The sequence below is a fragment of the Gopherus flavomarginatus genome, chromosome 4 (assembly GCF_025201925.1).
Source record: "Gopherus flavomarginatus isolate rGopFla2 chromosome 4, rGopFla2.mat.asm, whole genome shotgun sequence".
In the NCBI taxonomy this organism is placed as follows: domain Eukaryota; kingdom Metazoa; phylum Chordata; order Testudines; family Testudinidae; genus Gopherus; species Gopherus flavomarginatus.
The window spans coordinates 150,862,975-150,887,424 of NC_066620.1; the positions used below are offsets into that span (position 1 = coordinate 150,862,975).

Genomic DNA, 24,450 nt, shown 5'->3' on the forward strand with positions numbered 1-24,450 from the left:
CTGGGTTACCCTGGAAGATCGCTGTGATTCAAACTCCTTGAATCTTAAAACAGAGAGGAACATTCACCTTCCCCCCTCCTTCTCTCTCCCCCTCCCAGACTCTCCCTGAGAGAGAAAGTAATCCTAACACAGAGATAAATTAACCTTTCTCTCCCCCTTCCCTCCTTTCTCCCCACGCATTCCCTGGTGAATCCAGACCCAGTCCCCTGAGGTCTCACCAGAATAAAAAAGACAATCAGGTTCTTAAACAAGAAAAGCTTTTAATTAAAGAAAGAAAAAAACAGTAAAAATTATCTTTGTAAATTTAAGATGGAATATGTTACAGGTCTTTCAGCTATAGACACTGGGAATACCTTCCCAGCCTAAGTATACAAGTACAAAGTAAAATCCTTTCAGCAAAATACAAATTTGAACTCCTTCCAGCCAAGTACACATTTGAACTCCTCCCAGCCAAATACACATTTGCAAATAAAGAAAACAAACATAAGCCTAACTCACTTTATCTACCTAGTACTTACTATTCTGGACATATAAGAGACTGTATCAGAGAGATTGGAGAGAAACCTGATTGCACGTCTGGTCACTCTCAGAACCCAGAGAGAACAACAACCAAAAACTAACAGCACACACAAAAACTTCCCTCCCTCAAGATTTGAAAGTATACTGTCCCCTGATTGGTCCCCTGGTCAGGTGACAGCCAGGCTTACTGATCTTATTAACCCTTTACAGGCAAAAGAGATATGAAGTACTTCTGTTCTATTAACTCTTACTTATCTGTTTATGACAGCCCTTGTAAAAAATTAGGTCTTAATTTGTAAATACTGGAAAACAGCTAGAATACTTTAAGAAGACATATAGCCCAGTTCTACCAGCCTTACTCATAATGAGTAGTATCTTCTCACAATGAGTATCAGTTGATACTCACAGAACAAGTACCAAAGATATTACTCACTGTGAGTAAGGCTGGTAGAATGAACCTATATAAATGACAATTTATTATTTTATTAAGATATCCTATCTATACGTATGTAACTTGTTAGTTCTTGAGAAACTGCCTAGTGCAAACTGAAATCCTCAGTCCATTTTCTCCCTGCTCCCATCAGTAAACATACAGTCTTCTCAGTTTTGTATCCTAAAAATAAATATTAGCTGTAGGAGTTTATACTGTAAGTTATTACAATGGACAGGAACCATCTCTTTCTTTATCTGCTGTGAAGAAAAACCTTTGTGTGCTATCAAATAATAAATAATAAGCTGTTGACCGTGACCTGCCATGCAATTACTACATTGCTTTGGCTGGAAATGAAGTCTTTTATTCCAGGGTGATACCTGGATACTATCATCTGGCGATGGGACACCTAGAAATACCTGATATAGATAACACCTGGCAGTCATTTAGGTGGCAGGAGATTCTGAAATCTGAAGTGTTTTCTTCTTGATCTCCATAAGATGGGGCAATAGCTCCTCTTACAGGCTGATTAGTGAGTGCTCATACTTGAATCAAATGAACTGTAAGGCTCTCTTCAATTCTCACTACTGTTTTTTGCAGCCTTATATGCCTGCAAACATTGGTCAAATCTTCCTTTGTGTAGATTAGGATTTTAAAAGGTGCCAGGGGAAACCTCCAGAGAAAGTTAATTCATCTTCATTTAACTAATAAGTGGAACCAGTTAAGGAGATGATAAGAGAACAAGGAGAGTTTTGCAATGTTCTCATAACCAATTATTTTTGCTGTGTCTACCAAGGGTAGTGCTACAACTTTTTATGCTACAATTCATTCAGTCAAATATTGTGGGACTTGATGTTAGGTTCTGTGCTGATCAGTAAGCTGTTTAGATGGATATTTATCATTATTTACTTTCAGTGCAGCACTGACTGAGATGCTGGACACCATGTTTTTGTCACTGTAGAAAGGTGGGAACTTTGCTATGTATACGGGAAATGGCTGTGGCTACCTCTAAGACACCCTAGAGTAGAGGATGCATTCATACTGTGAGCCTTTTCATGCCCTATTTCTAAAGGAGGTCAGGGAAGTAGATACTAGGTTTTCTCTTTAAAGTGTTTCAGCTGAATGAGTTTATAAAGCCAGTGGTCCACTGTGGAAGCCTGTGTGAAACTGCATTGCCCCAAGTGAGTTTACCAAAGGATTATTTGTCAAAGAGGCAGAGTACCTGCCTGAATAGCTCAGAGCACAGGGGGATTTGCAAGCCTGCTCTTTTTAGTGAGACAAGTCTGTTTCTTCCTGCCCCAACTGAGACAATGTGCACCTCTGGGGTGCATGGCTTGAGCAATTTTTGTGCTTGCCCAAGTGCAGGAACTACAGTTGTAAGCAGCCTTGTGCAGGGTGTTCAAGGGGCGAGGACCTATTTTTTCCTTAGTGATGGAAATGGAGCAAAAAATGAATGCAAGTGGGAGTTAATGTCGCAGAGTCGACAGCAAAAACTGAGCTTTTAACCCAAACTGGACACCTCATTATGCCACCTCATTTAAATGCAAAACCTTTGTGTTTAGTATGCCAAAGCACTGTATTCAACTGTAAGGTCATCAACATGAGGTACCACTTTGAATCAAAGCACAGTAACTTCAATGCAGCCTATCCTTCTGGCAGTGTTGCAATATGGGACAAAATTGAAAATCTGAAGTCTTCATATCACACTTCAAATGTCATTCTCACATCAGTGATTGTACAGGAAAAAGCAATAGCTGCTTTTCTTCGGAGAATGTGGTTACTCGCTAAAAAGAAAAAGCCTTTCCTGGATGCTGAGCTTGTGAAGAAGTGCACGCTGGAAATGGTGGAGGAGCTTTTTGCTGGAGATAAAAACAAAGATGACATTGTGAACCGTGTGAAGCAAGTTCCCCTGTCTGATTCCATTGCAGTGTGAAGATTGGAGGTTATTTACAAGGATTTTTTGTCAGAACTGCTTTCCGGTTTCAAAAACGCAAAATACTTGTCTCTTGCAGTTGACAAATCAAGCAATTTAAGTGGCACTGTTACCATATTTTTAGGTGCCAATTAAATTAGCCTACGATAGCACTTCTAATTTAACAAGAGGGTAACAAGGTTGTGTCCCGCCCTAAAGGAATTGCCAGGCTGTTACTGGGGGCTAGTCTCCTGCCTGCAGGGGGCTCCCAAGAGCAAGCTAGTCTTGCTAACCCCTGAAAGGACACAGATACAATCTTCCGCTCAAGGACTGACACACACAAGCAGAAATTCTTTGAAAATGAACTATTTATTTTACAGAAATAAAAAAAATTACAGTGAGTTTAATAAAGTGAGGGAAAAATGCACAGTATTTAATAAAACATAACAGAATTGTGCAATAAAGTGATGCAACAAAATAAAAGATACAGGCTGCATAAAATATCTAACACATATGGAGAATACAGTAGTTCCAACCTAATAAGCATATAAAGATCCTGTGTACACAAAGGCTTTAGTCTTAGTGTTAGTCTAACACCATACTTAATACAATGTAGTATACAGCCTCTATAAACACACATGAGAACCCACTATCATGCCACAGATTAAAACAAACACTAACCTTAACATTTAACACTAAACATTTAGCATTTAATATTTAACATTTAATATTTAACTGCCAGTGCTCACAGGATAAGCGACTGCAGGATGGGCAGGGGAGATCTCATTCAGAAACAGGTATCCAACTTTATTAACCAACACACCAGGCACTCTTAAAGAAAATAATTTATAAAATTAGACTTACACTCTCACACCAAAAGCTTTCTGACTCGTCTTAAATCCTTTTGCTCTGTCAATATAAAAGATTAAGATGTCTGCGCCTAGAGAAGATCGTTGTTGCTGACAGGTCAGGGCAGTTATCTGCCAGAGCTACTGCAGTAGAGGTGGTTAGCTGCTTCATAGCTGCCTTATAAGCAGCCACCCTCTGGAAGGGTCTACTGCTATTGCTCCTGCAGGTGGTTGTTTGAGTTGCTATGGAAGCTATTGCCATGGAGACTTTTAGAAATCTGCTGCTGTTGCTGCTGCTTCTTCTTGAGGCTTCTGATCTTCACAACCCCTGCTCCTCCCAATACCTCACACCTCTAGCCTGCTAGCTGTTGGCCTTATATACTGGTTGCTCTCTCAAGATCAGCTCGTCTCAGCCAATCAGCTTCTAGCTTTTCTAGCTCCTCCCCATTATGTCATACCTATTTTTAGATAAAGAGCTCCTCCTCATCTTATTTTTAGATAGCAAAGCTCCTCCCTATGAGTTTCTGGAACCTTCTGGAATTTCCACTCTCTAAATTTAAATGACATCATCTCTGTCTTGCCATTTTGATTCCCCCTTGCTGGATTCTCTAATTTTAAATTATCATTAATTTCTACTTATTTAAAGCCTAAATCTTAGAACTAATTACTGTTTTATGCAAATCAAAGTGTCCTGATACTGTCACCACCTTAATTATATCAAGTATTGGCAATATTTAAACCCCCTTTCAGTTTTTCTTTGCCAGTTTTTATCAAATGCTGCAAGGTTTTTCAAAACAGTTAAAAGCAAAATCTCTTGTTACAACACTGCCCAGCTATTTTGTTACATTTTATGATGGTGAAATTTTCAAGGAAAATTTTTTTGTGCTTAATACCATTCGAAACCTACACCAGAGGAGAAATCATTTTTGAAAAGGTAAAAAGCTTTTAGGAAAAAAAATGGTTTAGATCTGCAAAAGTAAACTTGCTTGTTACATAGAGAGGACCCTCTATGACAGGGAAAGAGAAGGTCTTTGCTTCATATTTAGCTGTGATACTCCCTTCATTAAATACACTTCACTGCATCATTCACCAGTGTCCTGTGCAGTAACTTGTCTGGGGACTTGAAAAAAAAACAGTGGGTATTGTGATGAGATTAGTGAACTACGTATGGTCAACTTCTATCTTGCAACATAATCTTTTTAAAGCTCTTTTACAAGACATTTCAGCCGAATACAATAACCTGTTGCAGCACAACAACATTTACTGGTTAAGTAGGGAGCATGTATTAGAGAGGTTTTGTGTGCTTCAAAAAGAAATAATAGAATTTTTTGCAAACCACATGACCAAAAAGGCTTATGAGTTTCTGGAATTTATGAATGATGTCCCCTCTATGTCACAGGTAGCTTTTCTGTGTGATATTACTAGCCACTTGAATTCCCTCAACTTGCAGCTCTCAGGCCATACAAGCAGTGTTGGGGATCTGTCTAAAAAAGTGTGTGCCTTTCAAAGGAAACCTGAAATCTTTCAGACATGTGTAACAGGAAAGATGTTGCACTTTCCCACATTGCGTGTTGTTGCTACAGGGGAAAGTTAGATGAAAACAGTGCAAGAATTCTTAAACAATCTGATTGAAAAATTTAAAATGCAATTTGAGAATTTTAAAATTCCAAAGGATTTGCATTTGTTTGTTTTTGTAATCATTTATTGTCTTTGCCAATGGACCTTAGCCTTCTGAAGCAAAGAACATTCTTGATTCAATTGATGAAGGTGCCTTTCAATTAGAAATTGTAAGGCTCCAGAACTCAGATGTTTTGAAGTCAAAATTCAGAGAAGCAGGACTTCGTGATTTCTGGATTCAATATACTGAACAGTTTCAGAATAGCTAGAATCTAGTCGTCTATCTTTTAACGATGTTTGGATCAACGTATCTCTCCAAATCTGGTTTTTCTACTATGGACATTATAAAACACCAACACCAAAATTGCCTGACAGATGAGCATCTTCAACCATGTATGTGCCTTTCCCAGACCTTCTACAAACCACTCTTCACAAAGTTTGCCAGAGATCGTCAATGTCACCTCTCCCATTAGAGATTGCCACAAACACAGGTAATAATGTTGATTTATAAACTTTGTTAAAAGATAGAAACACTAACACTTAACGTTGCAATCAAGGTCTTTATTTATTGGCAGCTGAAGTTTTTATTTTATTGTATTTTGTCACCCTTCTGCACAAATGACCTTCCTTTTATCATAAAATTCTCAAATCGGTCCACAGGTAGATCTAATTGAGTATCACTGTCTAAGAGGGTTCATTACTAGCACCTGCCTGACCAAGTTGGAGCCAGCCAACATGGAATTAAGCAAACTGAGTCTAGTTCTGTTGTAAGTATCTGATCACTACTTATGACTACATGTGATTATATGTGTGTGATTATTGTATAGACACTGAAGGCACGTTTGGGGCAGCTGAATAAAGACCATTTAGCCTTTGGATTTAATAAAGGAATTTACTGTTAAATTGGTGTCGTGATGATACCCTGTAATAATTCATTCCAACACCTAGTAAATTACATAACTATGATAGGCACATTTCCAAACCGGGAAATAAAAATGAATTTTCCCATCCTTTCCCCCTCTGAAAGCTTTACAATACGAATGAATAGTTTCACGTTTTCCCTTTTTTCTTCTCTCTCTCTGGAGAGTCCTTAGCTTAATGTTTTTGTTTCCTTTTCATTCCAAATTCTGTGAAAGAACTTTAGCATGTGCAAGGAAAGGAGGAGGGTGACGTAGAGAAACTGACTATCACTGCACACTACTCAGCAGAGTCGGTACCCAAATAGCAGCAGACCCCCCCTACTCTCATAACGTGACAGTGGGTCTGGGGGAGGAATGCATAGTCACTTGGTGTCAGCCTGATTTAGTGCAGCTGTAATAGAAGTGGGAAAACAAGCAGCAGTTTCTCCCTCAGCAGGAGGCAGAGAAATAAAAAATCAGGGATAAGGGCAATTGTCTTGAAGCAATTTGACAACTATAGCTGTTAATGAACAAGACAGTGCTCAAATTCTGTAGGATAACTAGGATGAAAACCTAGCCCCATTGAAGTCAATAGGAGTTTTGCCATTGACTTCAGTGAAGCCAGGATTTCACCTGTGGATTTCACCAGCAGAGGGCACTCCTAATCCTAAATAAAAATAATGTGGTTCACTAGAACAATAGTGATATAATCAGACCTTCCTAATCTGGAAACATGCTTTACGTGATTTATATCCCATTGGCATCTGGATTATGAGTCAACAGATGATAAAGTCAGATATTTATGACACCTCCATTTACCACCCTTTGCGGAACAGTGCTAAAGACCTTATAACTGATGCATTTGATTTAAAAGTCACTTTCAGAATACTAGCGCTAGTGGTTTCTTCACAATAGAACACAGTGCTAAACTCAGGCTGTGAAGGGAGTTTGCTAAAAGAAATAATTAACAATGGGGTCTGTGTTTCTGTAGCAATGTCCTCAGTGCCACGGAGTGTTAGTCCCAGGTCAAGATGCTATTTCTGGTTTAGTATATTATGTTGTTACTAATGAAGGCCTAGGAGCAGCTTATTTGGCTATAAGTGGCAGGAGAGGCAGCTGATGGTGTTCGTGAGTGCTCTGTAGAGCTGTGAGAAAAGCTTTGCCATTTCCTTTCACAATATCTTGCATCCCTCACAACATTTTTGCCTTATGCAACTTTTCAATAAACCAGTTATTTTTTTCATTTAAAAGAAGAATTACATATTTTTACATTATATTTTTTTGCTCTATCTTCATTTGAAAAGGGACTGTTTTGTCATAGAAAAAATTGTCACAAAAATTATCCCATTTTTGAGTTTTAACAAAATGCTGAAAAAAACCCATCTCCAAACAAACAAACAAAAAAACCCCACCAGGATTTTTGACCAGCTTTGCATGTTGTTTGCAAATAATTGCCAAACCTCTAATGGCCAGACTCTGGGTCTGGCCAAATCTGGGCTGGAAAGGAGGGACCCTAACCTGCTTCTCTCTTCCAGCCTTGACTCTACCCTTCTGCCAGGTGGAGCTGGCAGCAACCAGGGCTGGGCTCGATAACTAGAGGTTCCTTTCCATTGGTACAACACAGAACCAGCTTGAGCCTCCACCCAGTAATCTGGGAAAATTACACGTCACCCCGGGTGCATCTGAAGGGCAATACTTCCCCACTCACAAGCACAGAGTCTGAGTGTAGAAAAGAAACTTTTAATGAAAGGAGGGAAGTCACCCGACATTAATTAGGGAAAATGCCACAAGCAGGATTCATAATCATAAAACTGTGAGCAGGACACCCACCCAGTGGGTCAGAGCCTTCTGTCTCATGTTCTTGAGTTCTACAACTAACAGTTCCTTTTCTATGCTCCTCTCTGATCCCTCATTATACCCCACTCACAGTGGTTGTCCTTGGTCAAAGAGAATCCGGAGTTCAGGGGCACATCTGTGTGAGTTCACCTCCCACCTGGGGAAGAAGGCACCTTGCTTGTTCTGCTATGTGAGCACTTGCTTTGGCTGGCTGCCTCGCCAGCCACTGCACCTCGATGCCTGGCCACCCTGCCAGCCACTCATTGCCTCGCCAGCCACTCATTCTGCTCACCAACTCACCAGCCACTGGTTTGCTGGCTATCAGCTACTTTCTGCTGCCACCTGCCTCTCTTCTGTGACCCCTGCACCTCAGTCTCTTAGTAATTTTCAGCTCTTTGCGGGCAGGGCAGAAACATAGTCCCACCGCAACTGATTTCAGCTCCGATTGAGCATTTAAAATAACAAAGAGGTTCTTTATGAAGCCTATTTAGCTCTTTCTTTGAACAGTGGGGAGAAACAGGTTAAACCAGACCAGGAACTCTTGAGGACAGTCCACACCTTCTGGCTGGAACACTGTGAAGATTGGCATAGCAAGATATGTGAGAAGAAGGAAGGTATCCAAGTCAGGGGAGTAGCAGGCTTTCTGCATGGATACCCCAGGATCTTAGGAATGGAAATGCCGGTGAACCTTTGGGCTGGGCTTTGTGTTTCTTCCAAATGTTCCCATCTAGTCTGCAGTGCTCAGGGAAGAGCTTCTTGCTCTGTGTGTGCATGACCCTGATTCTCTGCTTGTGGTTTCCTCTTAGCACTCGAAGAGTTTCTGACTTCCATGTTGAAGTATGGACCCAATTTCACCTTAATGATTTATGGGCTGTTTGTTCATGGTTCCTTTGCTTTGCCATTCAGTTCAGTTTCAGAGTTTTGCCATGTGCTTCAGCTTTGATGTCACTGTGAAACAGCTTCAGAGAAATGGGGAAAGTCACTTGAAGGAAAATATTTCCAGCATTTTCCTTCTGCTATGGCATATGTAATGTTGCACATGGGATGGGGATATCATTTCTAATACATATAGGGCCAGATTCTGGTCCTAGCTCTGTCTGCTTTGTGCTGCTCTGGTGGTGCAAAGCAGTTGGAAATCCATCTTAACTGACTGTCAGAAGACTCCCACTTTGGTAGGAGAATCCCCATGTGGGGTATGGCTGATGTAGCTGCTCCTGTGCCATCCCTTTCCTGGCCTCTCAGGGTGTTGGGAGTGTGAACAGTCTCCAGCTGCTTACCAGCTACTAGAAAGATCCTATGGGTCCTTGGACATGTTTATCTGAGGGCGAATATGCACATGTCTCAAGATCCTTGAGGTTAGGGCCAGAACTCACTGTGGATCATCAAGCTGTGTGTGATTAGAAGAGCATAGTTCTGCCCCTTAGGCATCACCTCTAATACCTCCCTACAATAGATAGTGCAATCAGTTTTCTGTGACTCAAGATAGCAGATTGTTTTGTATTAGTTTTTTTCTGCACTTTTTTTTTGCGTACGAGAAAGTTGTGGCTCAGAGTGAATATTATTGCTTGGCTTGGAAGTTATTTTAATCTCACTTCAGCAAGGTCTGGTGTTGACTGTACACTTTAAAAGAACTTCTCTTATCTGTTTTCCTTCTTTTCATACCCTCTTCACACTCCGTGACACCTTCACAAGATTCCTCGAATGCCTGCCTGCTGAGAGAAGTTCTGCAGAGATTTCTGCTGTGTTCGAGTCAAGGGCTTGAGTAGTGACTCATGAGACTGCCACCACATCAGATCATAGGACCACTTTCTTCACTCATCTCCTGGGAAAATCCTGTTCAGTGTATGAGAATGATCCAGGCAATTGGATTCTTTGAAATTCTATGACAAAGACCACAGGATTAGCTTAATGAAAGAAGTCCACTTGTAGGCAGATTTAAGCTGTTGAGGTTTGGATTTTCTAAGTCCCCAATATCAAATGACTGTGGCTTAAATCTAGTTGAAAATTTTTGAAATCTTGTCGGATGTGTCATGATAACCGTTTGCTGTCTTTCAATCAGATAGTCCCATGGTCAATTTTTTTTAAATCTTTGAAATGTAGACAAAAATGTTTGCAAAATGTTTTTGAAAATGTTTCTATATTATTTTATTGACTTCTGAGTCAATAGTATTTTTTTTAAGTTAGTTCACTTCTATTTGGAATAATCCTGAAAATGGAGCTTGTGTAAATGAGTCTTAATTTGCGCAAAAGGAAGTATCTTTTCTTTTCTCACCACCGAGTACTGTAGTTGATTAGCTACATCCCTTTGTCCAGTATGAATAGCTGTTGATCATCCATATGTGGATTGGATATCTCTAGAAAGAATAATGGCAAACATTTTTCCACTCACCAGACTGCTAGCTCTCAGCTGTCACCTCATAACTATAAATAATAGCTTTGGGGCTAGGTATATTTCAGATACAGGCACAGAAGGAGAGAGAAAATAGAGTCATTTCCCCTCCTTCTCTCCCCCCCCACCCCCATCACTGGCCTGCTATTGTTCCTCTGTGGTCAGTGGCAGGACATACAAGTAGTGTCTGAGATTCCATAAGAACCTGTTTTGTGTTTGTGCTAGGCCAGCTGATTAGAGGGATGGTAATGATGACTAGCAGCTTGCTGGGGAAAGAGAGAAGACAAGGCTTTTCATAATTAATAAGCAGATTAAACTAAAACACAAAATCCTTCCGATGTTTAAGTTATTTAAGTTTAAGTTATTTACTTATCTCAGATGCGGTTTGCCATAGTAAAGGTGCAAATGGAAATGCAAAAGCACTTTGGAAGATTTGATTCCATCCAAAATCTGTAACAAACATTGAGAACATTTTAACTGGAAACTGAACTTTAGCTGCTTTGTGAGTGTCTTAGATGTTAACACATCTATTGGAGAAATACTGTATTGCTGTGCCTTTTCCTCAGTGCATTTGCAGGAAATGCCGACCAGTAATGGTCTGCAGTCTAAAACATAAAAGCGTCTCATGGCAAAAGAAGCAGCATGTGTAAGGCTAACTATTTTTTTAAGCTACTGTTTTTCTTCTTTCCCTCTTTTAATACATTTGAATAAAGAACTTTGTTTTGTTTTTCTTCGAGACCACTTTTTGATGTACAATTTTTTCTGGCTGATAGCCCCAAGGCGTCACTGGAGCACAGCACTTTGGTGATGTGCCCTCTGCTCATGCACATGGGGTTGCATAAAGCTGACTATGCGAAGCAGGGGTTCCACTGCTCTGGAGAAGGCCTCAGCTGCCTCATTAGGGCATCTTTACGACCCCTCCGCTCCACCGGATGTTTATCAGGTAATTATGGAAAGTAGTGCCTAACTGATGGTTCAAGTTCACTGAAATACATAGACAACAAAGCAATAAAATTGGAGACATTTTTACTGTAAGCTCCAAATCTGTCATTTAGCTGCATGAGAACAGCATCTTTAAATGGAAGAAATAGTCAAAGTCATTAGTGACTTTATAGCTGCAACTGCCAGTGCTACTTCTATGGTATATTGGTTTTTTTTCATTCACTGTAAATTAGGAGCAAAATTGTAAAAGTTGCATGTAAAACTGAAATATCTTAATTTAAAAATGGAAAAAACAAACCCGTTTCTCCTGTTGATCTAGGAGCTCAAGATCATAGCAATAGTAATGTTGTTGTATTCTGTATTTGAACCAGTTAAAATTAACATTTTGGTATTATTCCTAGCTAAATTAAGATGATTTGGTGACAAGAAGAAATGTATTTTCTACTGTTAAAATGATTTTCTACCAGCTCATATTTATGATAAGATGGGAATATTCAGGCATAGAGGAACTTGATGTTTATAACAACATTCATAATCATTGGTTGAAAACTTTTGAATGATTTTGTAATATGCTGTGTGTTTTTTTATAAATATAACAAACTGTTTTCAAAGATAAATATTTATTAGCTGGTTTGAATTGATTCTTGTATTTCCACTTGAAGACTTCAGTAAATAGAAAGATACTTAGGTTGCTCATGCTCTCCTACGTGTTATATCTTCTTTTTTGTTTTGTATTCATATTTTTCTTCTTTTCCTTTTTTCTTAAGAGAATTGTCTGAACAAAATATAAACAAAATGGTTAGATATAAATTTCAGTAGCAAAGGGCCAATGGTATCTATGTATATTACAGTAAGATCATAGAAGCTTAGGTCTGGCCCTTGTATAACTGAGATCCATTTGGAAGGATCTGGAAAGCTAAGAGGTTGCAGGGTTAGCTTGGCATCAAATATCAAGGCACTGAAGACCTGAACCAGCAGGCCATCCTTATTTAACAAAGCACTTAAGCACATATTGATCTCTAGGGATGTGTTAAGTTCCATTGACATCAGTGGGACTTAAGTAGATAGAATCATAGAAGTGTATGACGGGAAGGGACCTCAAGAGGTCTTCTAGTCCAGTCCCTTGCACTCAAGGCGGGACTAAGTATTATCAGATTCTAGACCATCTTTACTTTAAGCACATACTTAAGTGTTTTGCTGAATGGGGATGGTATTAAGTGCCTACTTAAATGCCTGGCTGAATTGGGGCCTGAGCTCTCTTTTGTCCCACTGGCCTGCTCCAATTGCAAAACTTCACTCACTACTCTGTCACTCATATTGGCATGAAATTCTGGTTTCTTCCTCCATAGCATTTCCTTTTCATTCTGCTAGCCAGATCTATCACGTGGTCCCCATTATCACTCACACATGGTCTTCATTAGCACTTCATTGCTCCACATTACAAAGTCTAATACCCGGTTGGTTAATTTAATGCTTTCAATGAAAGTGCTTATCTATTTATTGTTTTCTGCAACTTTGGAGTCCACTTATTGGGAAAGTGATGCCAGTAAAACAAATGCTCAAGATTCTGTTCACAGTTCATATTATTTTGAGATTCAGTACTTTCACAACGCCTCTGTCATATTGGTTGCATGTACTTTTGCAGCATTATTATGATATTATGCAGTGAACCTTTCCGAATGATACTACTAATGATCAGCTTTTCCATTATAAAACTCCATTTTAGAATTTGGAATTCAACAGTGGGGGAAAAAATCATTCCAATATTAAATCTAGCACACAAGCCTTCAACCTTGGAATATGTTTGTATCTTAAATTGAGATGGGAATCAGTTTAGTTGTTTTCATTTTGATGGAGGAGGAAATTTTTCTTTTCTGGTTTCAATGTTTTTTGCTCCTTTAGTGCAAACTGCACTGCTTTTTTGAAAACAACTGACAATTACTCATAGCCAAATTCTGCCCTTGGATGTACATGATCAGTTCCCAGTGACTTAAGTGGGAGCTCTGTTTGTCATTCTGAGAGTGGAAGTTTGCCTTTATTTCCTAAAGCTATTTTAATACAGCCACAAAATATTTACAAATGACAGTAGAACTTTTTCTCCTCAATATTTTATTGAAGTTTGGGACCCAATCCCTTTATTCTTAGGGATAAATAATTTTTCCTTAACTTTATTGTGTCTAATGAAAAGGAAAAGAAAAAGAAAATAGAATCTCTCTTTGCCCCATTGAAATCATTTTAAACATATAATGAAAAGCAAGGAACTTGCCAGTTAAGACTGAAATATAACGTTGTCTGTTTACCTCATTCTTTAGCCAAATTGCAACAGACTGTTAAATCATTCTTGATGTGTTTTGTTATATTGAGGTATTCAAAGATTTTTAAGGCCAGGAGGGACCATTATGATCCTGTAACCTGATTTCCTGCATAACAACACAGGTCATCAAGCCTCACCCAATAATCTCTGCATCAAGCGTAGAACTTCTGCTTGAGCTATGACATATTTTTACAAGGACGTCAAGTACCAGTGTAAAGGCTTCAAGTGATAGAGATTCCACCATGACCCTTGTAAAATTATTCCAATGACTAAGTTCCTTCACTTAAAAAATTTCAACTTATTTCTAGTCTGAATCTGAAATTCACTGCGGAGTCTGTTGTCATGCAACTGTGCAGGACCATTAATCATTTCCTGCTATAGAGGACTGACTTTTAGCAATATGCAGGACATAGTGGTTGGCTCTGCAGCTATGGGGTTCCCGAAATGCAGTGGATCAATAGATGCATGCATATCCCTATTTTCACCAGACTACTTTGCCACTGAGTAGGTCAACAGAAAGAGCTACTTTTCTATGGACATGTAAGCACTGATGGATCACCGTGGACTCTTCACTGATATCAGTGTGGGCTGGTCAGGAGAGGTGGATGATGCTTACATCTTTAAGAACACAGGACTGTTCAGAAAACTACAAGCAGGAACTTTCTTTCCTGATTGGTGGATTAGCATGGGGAGTGCTGAAATGCCAGTAGTGATTCTGGGGGACCCAGCCTACCCCTTGATCCCTTGGCTCATGAAGCCATACACTGACCACCTGAACAGTATGAAGGAATGATTCAACTACCAGCTCAGCAGGTGCAGAATGATAATTGAATGTGCTTTGGTCATTCGAAGGGTTGCTAGCCTTGTTTGCTCACAAGATTGGACCTCAGTGAGAAAAATATCCCAATGATTATAGCTGTCTGCTGTGTCCAGCATAATATCTGTGAAGCAAAGGGGGGAAAGTTTCTGCCAGGGTGGAGAGCAAAGGTGGAGCAGCTGTCTGCCGAGTTGGAACAGCCAGATACAATGACTATTAGAAGAGCTCAGCATGGAGCTATACAGCTCAGGGAGGCGTTGAAAGACCACTTTAACAGTGAGCCAGAGTAATGTGTGGTGTTGTAGTATGCTCTGTCTGGCTCTGCTGTTTTCCGGCCTATTAGGAATTTGTGGTGATTGCTGTACATGTAGGAATATAACATTGTCATACATCTATTATTTAGTTTGTGACTGATCCTATGAGTTGTGTGACACTATGCAGTAACAGGTATTTGGTTGCTTTCAGAACAGCTGAGCACTCAGCAACATATGTTGTGAACTAATAAAGAGAAATTATGTTCCAAATAATAAGATTTTATTGTGCAACAAAATCAGTGCAAAAAAGCTCATGCAATTTTAAAACAAAAACATTAAAAATTAATAAATTAATAGAACAGAGCTTAGGAAGGGGAAAGAACATTCATGTCCATTTCAGCTACCCATACACCAACTGTGGCTTTCACAGGTCAGTGTTTGTGAAGCTGTGATTGTCTATAATGTCCCCCAGGGCAGAGTGGTAAGGGTAGTGCAGTGAGTCCTGATGCCATGTGTTGCAAGGGATATAAGGAGTTCCCAATATTGAGTTCTCTGGACTGCAGAGGGAAGCAAACCTGGGGTTGTTGAAACCTGCAGGTCCACCAGTGTCTGCAGCATCTCTGTTAGCTGCCTGAGAAGCCCCATTATGTCCCAGTGCATCTTCCTCTACTTTTCCTGCTAGGTCTCCTGGACCTTTCTCCTCTCCGCTCTTTCCTTCTCCAGGTTGTCAGCAATGTCCATCCTCCAGGCTCTGTGTTCATGGTCTGATGCAGCATTGGTTTGCAGGATCTTATAGAACATGTCAGCCTGAGTCCTCTTTTTTTCTCCTCCTTATCTGGTTCAGGCATTCTGTGGGTGAGGAGGGAGGGGATTCTGAAGGCCACAATGGCAGCAGCTGCAGCTAAAACATGCAAAGGTACCATTGTCAGTGTATTCACTGTGGAAAGTGAAATTTAAGATGCCAAACTTGCTCCCCTAAAGTTTTAGGCACTACACTCTCACTTCTACTTGGATTGCTTGTGCACGGCTCCAGTCACAGCTCTAGGGTTGCCAACTGTCTAATCACACAAACCCAAACACCCTTGCCTCACCCACTGCCCTGCCCCTTCCCCAAAGCCCTGCCCTGTTCACTCCATCCCAGCTTCCTCTGTCGCTCACCCTCCACCACCCTCACTCACTTTCACTGGGCTGGGGCAGGGGATTGGGATGTGGGAGGGAATATGGTTGCTGGGCTGGGACCAAGGGGTTAGGAGTGTGGGAGGGGGCTCCGGGCTGAGTCTGGGGCAGGAGGTTGGGGTGCAGGAGGGGGTGTGGGATGCAAGCTCTGGGAGGGGGCTCAGGCCTGGGGCAGGGGGTTGGGGTGCAGGAGGGAGTTTGGGGTGCTGGCTCTGGGAGGGCTTGGAGAGGGGGTTGGGGTGCTGGCTCCAGAAGAGTACTCACTGCTGGGGGAGAGGTTTGGGGTGCAGGAGGGGGTTTGGGATGCTGGCTCTGGGAGGGGGCTCAGGGCTGGGGCAGGGGGTTGGGTTTCAGGAGGGAGTTTGGGGTGCTGCCTCAGGGCAGGGGCAGGGGGTTGGAGTGTGGGGGGGGGCAAGGGGTGTGGACTCCAGCTGATGGCACAGGGGGGCTAAGGAAGGCTCCAGCCTGCTCTGGTCCCATGCTACTCCCAGAAGCGGCCGGCACATCCCTGCAGCCCCTGGGGGCAGGGCAGGGGGCTACGTGTGCTGCCTCTGCATACAGGCACCGCCCCTGGAGCTCCCATTGGCCGCAGTTCCCGGCCAACAGGAACTGCGGAGTTGGCGTTTGGGACAGGGGCAGCATGCAGAGATCGCCTGGGCTTCCACCACAGGGGCTGCAGAGATGTGCTAGCTGCTTCCGGGAGCAGCATGGAGCAGGGGCAGGCAGGGAGCCTGCCTTACCCTGCTGCACCACCAGACTTTTTGTGGCCTAAAATCTCCCGGTTTGGCTTCAGTAGCCTCTGGGAGATAAATCCTGATTCTGGGAGACTCCCAGTGAAACCAGGAGGGCTGGCAACACTACACAACACCAGACGTAGTGAGAATAACTAGTGGGGGTTGGGAATATGAGGAGGAAATTGCTTGGTTGCATAAATCTAGTAGCATAGAGGATTGACACTGAATACTGATACCATGTTTAGCTAATATCTTACTCCTGAGCGTAACAAAGATAGAGAGAGCCCCACTACTGCTCGTATCCCAAAGCTGCCCAGACCTGTATGCTGCTAGCCTGTGTACTCTAATGGTGCCTGCTGAGTTATTTCCACTGCACAAGGCAAATCTGGATATAAACTGTTTCCATAAATTCTTGGATGAATCCACAAAACCCACCAATCACCAAATTTTAATTCAAGCTTCTGTGGTTTACAATTACACCAAATTCAAATAAACTGTTAATTTCATGCTTAATTGACTTCAGATAATCTCAAAATAACCAGAAAATGTTCTCTCACACTTTGAATTTCTTTGCATTTGAATTTGCTAATACTGCAAATCTTGTGGTTTGCTTCAGTCACTGCATTTTGCTAATATGATAATAAATGTCACGCCCCTTTCAGATAAAGGGCAAGAAAAATATGTTTTATGTAAGCATATTGGTTCTGATGTAGCCATATTTTCACTGCCGTTACTGTCTGAGACCCTGATCCTGCAAGTAATGCTTAAAGTGGCCTGAAAAAAAGTGTGTGTATTTGGGTGGAGTGCGGGGAGTGTATCATAATCAGGGAGCAGCAGCTTCGATAAGACATTACTAAAGTGCACTCCTCAGTGACCTTGCTCAATGTTTTATTTTGTATTTTGCAGGGTCTACAACCCCTTGCAACTCCACATCCCTCCACTTTAAGTACTACCTTCAAGTTGTTTCATGCAGGTGGACTCCTGTGCTTACAAAGGGCCCCATTGTCTTCAGTGCAGATGTCTACTTGTGAGCACCAGTGAAAGGCTTGCAAGATCAAGGCTGTGAGCTTCTAGGAAAAAGGTATCTCATATGCATATTAGGCTTTGAGGATAGGCCAGACCCTGACTCAGCCAATTATTTGCAGCTGGATTAGAACGTGTCTATATACTCAGAAGAGTTGTATGTGGCTTTCTGGCAAAACTAACCAACATGGAACTCATTGCAGCCCTCTCAAACATAGAAAGAGGCAGGATTTGCCCTTCAGTTAAAAGCATTCTGCTATGCACAGGTTCTGGTGCTTGTATTTGGAGCTACATTTAATAATGGTTTTCATGGTCTTTAAAAACAAAAACAAAGACAAGCAAAAAACCACGCCCCTAGAACTAAAGCAGACGTGCTATATATTCAAAAGAAATATACTAGAAATAATGTAACCCCTTTTTCTGAGAATTATTTTCTTGTTTATTAAAGGTTTACATTGGAAAGAAAATTATAAATGACAGTGTTAATTGTACTGAACACATTGTTAACAGGGTGGCAGGGCTCTTCTGTTGACCCATCTTGTTAGCAAGTAAGCGTTAGACCCTGTATAAAGTTGCTAACTTGTCTTCAAAGAGAATCACACAAGTGCTTACTGTGCACTACTTGCATTTGGGAAGAAATTTTAGACAGTCTTAACACCTTTGCTTTGTGTTTAGGTTGGTGGCACAGCGGGGCTAAGGCAGGCTCCCAGCCTACTCTGGTCCCATGCTGCTCCCAGAAGCAGGAGCATGTTTACACTTAGAGCTGGAGGTCTGACTCCCAGGTAGAGGAAACATACCTGAGCTAGCTCTGATGAAGTTACCATGTTAAAAATAGAGTGTAATCTCAGCAGCATGAGTGATGGGAAGGGCTAGTTGCCCTGAGTATGTACGAGTCCTCGGGGTGGCTGTCCCTTCCCACCACTTGTGCCCCCATGGCTACACTGTATTTTACCATGCTAGCTTGATCAAAACTAGTGCTGGTATAGCTCCTTGAACCAGACTCCCAACTCCAAGTGTAGACATACCCTACTCCATAGAAACAACACTCCACTTGCTAGATTTTACAACCCCTTCACCCTTGTGCACAGGATGCCATCTAACACTATACTTCTATGGGCCTATCATTTAAACCAACAGACTACTTTCATCTCCCATCTCACCAGTGAGAATCCCTATGGCAAGGAGATGCTTGTACTCTGCCATTAAGACAACCTACAGAACTCAGCACTGAAATTATGCATACTGGATCCCTCAAGTTACACATGCACCTTTTTCCTTTGATCCTTTAAGGGGGCAGGAAATGGTTTTAGATCTCCCCTACAGAAGGGCAGCTTCCCTCCCCCCCCCCGATCTCCTCACAACACAATCACAGCTTTGCTGAGATGCTGTAATACAATACAGCTACACCTAACTTAGTGAACGATGCTGAAGAGCATCCAAATAATTCCTAGTGACTATTTCCAGCTCTGAGGGGATAGAATTAAGATTGTGTTGGCACAAACCTGAACTCTGCATTTCCTGATTTTCAAAGGCTTCAATTTTGCTGAACTCAACAAAAGGTCTGAGAAACCACCATGCAATCTTAACTCCATGCTAACGAAGCTTTTTGTCAGTGAATTCCATGTATAGGGCACCATCCTTTTCAGTTGGATCTATTTGAATCTGCTAAGTGACTTTTAGATCCTGATTGCATTCAGCTGTGCCACTATTCTTTTCCTCATTAACTTAGACTAGCGGTTCTCAAACTATGGGTCAGGACCCCAAAGTGGGACATAAGCCCATTTTAATGGGGTCTCCAGGGCTGGTTTAGACTTGCTGGGTTCTGGGGCTGAAGTGCAAGCCCAACTACCTGGGGCCAAAGCCTGAGGGATTCAACCCTGGGTGGTGGGGCTCCTAAGCTGCCTGAGACTGAAGCCCTTTGGCTTTGGGCCCCCCCCCCCACTGGGGCCACGGGGCTCAGGCTTTGGCTTTGGCCCCTTCACCCAGGCCAGCGGGGTTCAGGCTTCAGTTCCCCCCTCCTGGGGTCATGTAGTAATTTTTGTTGTCAGAAGGGAGTCGTGGTGCAATGAAGTTTGAGAACACCTGACATTGTTGAGGATCCGGCCCATGCTATTTACTTATTGATGCTGTTTAACATTTAATAATCAAGTGTGTTATGGTAGTGCCTAAGGACCAACCAAGAACAGGGCCCCATTGTGGTAGGCACATTGTACCAACACACAGTAGTAGGGCAGAGAAAGTCCAGTCAGAACTGTAAGAAGTTCTCTGAATGGTCAAAGGTCCCTGCTGTGGCTGGTCTGCTCCAGCTGCTCCTCTCTGCAGTTTTTCCTCAATGCCATATAGGCAGAGAGGAGGCACCACCAGGGTCCCAGTTTCCCCCATGTGCATGCGGGCATCTTTTTAGCACAATTCTGGATCCAGAAGGGACGGGTGGTCCTGGTTGCACTCCATTTTATCCCATCCCACTCAACACACCAGTCCCTTCTTTAGCAGCTTCTGTAGCTGCTCTAACTGGAGTCTGGCTGATTTCTCTGCAATTTTTCTGCAAGGCCATATGGTGGTGGAGGATAAGGTGAGACACCACCTGAATCCAGTATATATTTTTGTCAGACCAGAGACCATACCTGGGCTGAGGCAGATGTTCATTGAGTGACCTTGTGTAGTATATGAAGGCCCCAAACTGATTCAAAAGGGGATCTGTTATTCCGGTACAGGTTCACTTAGGGTTGCCAGATGTCTGATTCAAAAAGGTACCCTGGGTGATCTGGTCAGTGCCGCTGACCGGGCCATTAAAAGTCCAGTTGGCAGGGCTGTCAGGCTCCCTACTTGGCTCTGCGCAGCTCCCGGAAGCAGTGACATGCGGTGATATGCACGCTGCTCCCACCTGTGCTCCAGGTCCGGACCTCCCATTGGCCAGGAACTGCAGCCAATGGGAGCTGTGGGGGTGGCGCCTGTGGGCAGAGGCAGTGTGCTCTGCGCAAAGCTACCTGGCTGCCCCTTTGCCTAGGAACCGAAGGACATGTCACCAGTTCTTTTTTGGGTGTGTGTGGAGGTTAGACAGAAAAGTAAAGGGAAGGGGGGATAATGAAGGGAAGGAGAGAAGAGGGTAAGAGGTACAGGTGTGGAGTGAAGCTAAGGTGAAGAAACTGTGAGGGAGGGAAAGGGTTGGAGCCAACTGTCCCGCCTGTGCACTGGCTCCGGACCTCCTATTGGCCAGGAACTGCAGCCAATGGGAGCTGTGGGGGCGGCGCCTGTGGGTGGAGGCAGTGTGCACGGAGCAAAGCCACCTGGAAGCCCCTCTGTCTAGGAACCGAAGGACAAGTTGCCACTTCCGGGGATCCCCCTGAGGTAAGTGCTGCCTGGAGCCCTCACCCTCTCCTGCACCCTAACCCCCTGCCCCAGCATGGAGTGCTCTCCTGTGTCCAAACTCCCTCCTGGAACCTGCACCCCCTCCCACACCTCAACCCCCTGCCCCAGCCCTGAGTCCACTCCAGCACCCAAACTCCTTCCTGGAGCCTGAACCCCTCCCAATCCTTTGCCCTAACCCTGAGCCCCCTCTCACACCCAAACTCCCTCCTGAAGCCTATACCCCACATGCCCTCCCGCACCCCTGCCCCAGCCCTGAGCCCCCCCACACCATGAACCCCTCATTTATGGCCCCACCCTAGAATCTGCACTCCCAGCCCAGGGCCCATACTCCCTCCTGCACCCCAACCCCTGCCTCAGCCTGGAGCCCCCTCCCACACTCCAAACTCCTCATCTGCACCCCTCAGCCCAGAGACCCCTCCTGCATCCCAAACCCATCGTACCCAGCCCCACCCCACAGCCTGCACTCCAACCCTCTGCCTCATCCCAGAGCCACCTCCTGCACCCTGATCCCCTCATTTCTGGCCCCACCCTGGAGCCCACACCCGCAGATGGAGCCCTCACTCCATCCTGCATCCCAACCCCCTGCCCTAGCCTGGTGAAAATGAGTGAATGAATGAGAGTGGGGGAGATTGAGCAACAGAGGAAGGGGTAATGGAGTGAGCATGGGGTGGGGCCTCAGAGAAGGCATGGGGTGGGGAGGGGCCTTAGAAAAGGGGTAGGGCAGGGGTGTTTGGTTTTGTGTGATTAGAAACTTGGCAACCCTAGGTTCACCACCTAGACAACTAATCAGCCTCCATCTTGTCAAAATTACCTCACTCCCCACCATTCTCCACAGCCCCTTGGAGCATGCTCAGTACAGCCTTAGGGCTTCTAATAGTAAATAGCTAATCTCACATTGGGCACCAGGTGGCAATAGCATAATGAAAATACTTGCAACAATACACACCTCCCCATTAGTAATTATCAACTTAAAATATTAACATAACAAAAAAAATCTTAACTAAGAGGTTGGCGTAGACTTTCCTGATCCTCAGGCCATTACAAGGGATTATTCTGGCCCCTCAAGCATAATTGCCTTACTACTACAAGCCCAGTCTGACTCTAGGTTTGGGAGATCTTCTGGAACAGTGCAGTGGAGATATCTGTGGTCCTTGATCAGCAACGAGTGCAGAAGGGATTTCTGATAATAAAACCATTTCTTCAGGCTTAACTTCCAAGTCTGCTGTATTGGTTGGTATGGGGTCCTCAGGAATCTCACTATTTCTGGATGTAGCAACTGGATCGTCTAATTGTAGGGATATATCTACATATATATCCACGTAATATGTTATAGGCAATCAAGGCCTAATGTGGATTGAGTATGCTTGACATAAGTATGTGCGTTGCGTGTTGGCAACTGAAGTGAGAACTTAAGATTTCAAGTGGTCAAGAACTAATTGCACAAAACAACTTTATGTCCCTAGGCAATATATAAAGAATCAGCAGATAAGGAAATAACACCAGCTGGACTGATATAAAAAATGTATAAGAATTGGAGGAAATGGCATGCCTTGGATCATGGCGGCCTGCCTGGAACTGCCTCCTTGGAGTTGTGGGTGAAAGGCCCAGACAACAGAGACAAAAGACTAATGATGCCATGAAGTGGATTATAAATGGAGGCTTCACACATTTGCAATTTGGAGTCTTTCAACAACCCAGAGCCCTGTTTGGATATAGATGTGGTCTTTCTGCTGGCTCCCCACATCTGATCTGATCTGACTGAACCTCACCTGGCCATCAGGACTTCATTCTGATCTGGGGACTCTGGTGTAGTATGTTCGGGGTACGAATGTGGAGTGAATTAGGTTTTATTTTTTAAGCAATAAAGAGTACTTAGAGTATTATATACCAACACTGTGTCTGGTATCTGCCTGCTCCCCCATCCTGTAGGGAGGCCCCTGCTGCTAGTCTAACATAATGCCTCTAACACCTGATTGTGATGTCTACGACTATGCTTCCCATCTGGTAAATCAATCATCCAAGAAAGTGGTACCTCCTGTGCTGTGATGCAACCTGATAATCAGCAAGGGCCATTGCAAAAATTAAGAGCATATGCTTCGTTACCTGCACTTAATGTTCTTGGTGATGCTAGTACATTGTAATATAACTTTTGTGCTGCCTTCTTTTCCCTCACTTTAACAGCTTCATTAGGATGTAGAGAGTTCTTAGTTTTCTTCTCATTAAGAGTTCTGCAGGTGACTTTCTAGCGTGGGTCATGCAATACTGGAAAAGAAGTCCGGTCAGTTTGGCTTCTATGCTAGCATATGCCATCTTCTTCATTTTCTCTTTTAAGATTTGCACAGACTGCTCCACTAGGCCATTTGAAGAAGGGTGGTATAGTGCAGTTTTAATGTGTCTGATGCTGGCTTTTTTTCATAATTTCCTGAAACACACAACCAGTGAACTGGGACCATTATCACTCACCACTGTCTCAGGCAATTCAAGAATGGAAAAGGTAAGTCAAAGTTAATCAATTTTAGCCCTGGCTGTAGAGGAGGGCATTATATGTGTCTCAGTCCATTTTGAATGAGCATCAATTATTTTTAAAAACATTTTCCCCATAAGTGGACCAACCCAATCTACATGAAGCCTCGTTCAGGGTTGCTGAGGGCATTCCCATGGGTTCAAAAGAACTTTTGGTGGAGCATCATGGCTAGATTTGCAAGCCACACAATGTTGCAGGGGAGGGATAGCTCAGTGGTTTGAGCATTGGCCTGTTAAACCCAGGGTTGTGCATTCAATCCTTGAGGAGGCCATTTAGGGATCTGGGGCAAAAATCTGTCTGGGGATTAGTCCTGCTTTAAGCAGGGGATTGGCCTAGATGACCCCCCAAGATCCCTTCCAACCCAGATATTCTGTGATCTAGCCTCAATTTCCTGATCCATTCCTGGTCACCACACATCACTTCATGCGCACAAAGCCAGGATATGCTTTATGTCTACTTACTGGAGGTATGATCACCAAATATCCATCCTGTACGCTTAGATACTCCTTTTGGGAGTAACAAGGTTGGAATTCTGTGCTTACCCTCTCTGTCTAGCCATTTGTAACCATTCTCTGCACATGAGACAATAATGGGTCTCTCTCTGTCTCTCTTTTTATCTGTGCTGTGTTGGTTAGCGAAATGGACCATAGTTCAATAAGAAGGATGGTTTCTGTAGGCTGAGGTACCTTGCATGGGGGCTATCTGGTAAATGCTACTTACAGCATTCACATTACCCAGTGCTTTTCCAGGTTTATAATCAAATTTGTAGCCATAAACTAATAAGGTGAAAGCCTTATCTATGATTCACTCAGAGACCTCAGCTGCTGGCTCCTCTTCCTCTTCTAAA

The 24,450-nt window shown here is 43.0% G+C and overlaps 1 long non-coding RNA gene across 5 annotated transcripts in view; it reads left to right on the top strand.

Moving 5' to 3' along the window:
* Nucleotides 1-22,964, top strand: part of LOC127049441 (uncharacterized) — a 44,954-nt gene extending 21,990 nt beyond the window's left edge. Inside the window, exons 3-7 of one of the 5 annotated variants that reach the window (XR_007773985.1) lie at nt 5,987-6,093; nt 11,188-11,393; nt 15,622-15,693; nt 17,594-21,058; nt 22,185-22,964. This is a non-coding gene — a long non-coding RNA (uncharacterized LOC127049441). Of the gene's footprint in view, nt 1-5,986; nt 6,094-11,187; nt 11,394-15,621; nt 15,694-17,593; nt 21,059-22,113 lie in introns of all 5 variants that reach the window. The other 4 variants (XR_007773986.1, XR_007773987.1, XR_007773984.1 and 1 more) reach the window with 4 other exon arrangements.
* The last annotated feature ends 1,486 nt before the right edge of the window (nt 22,965-24,450 follow it).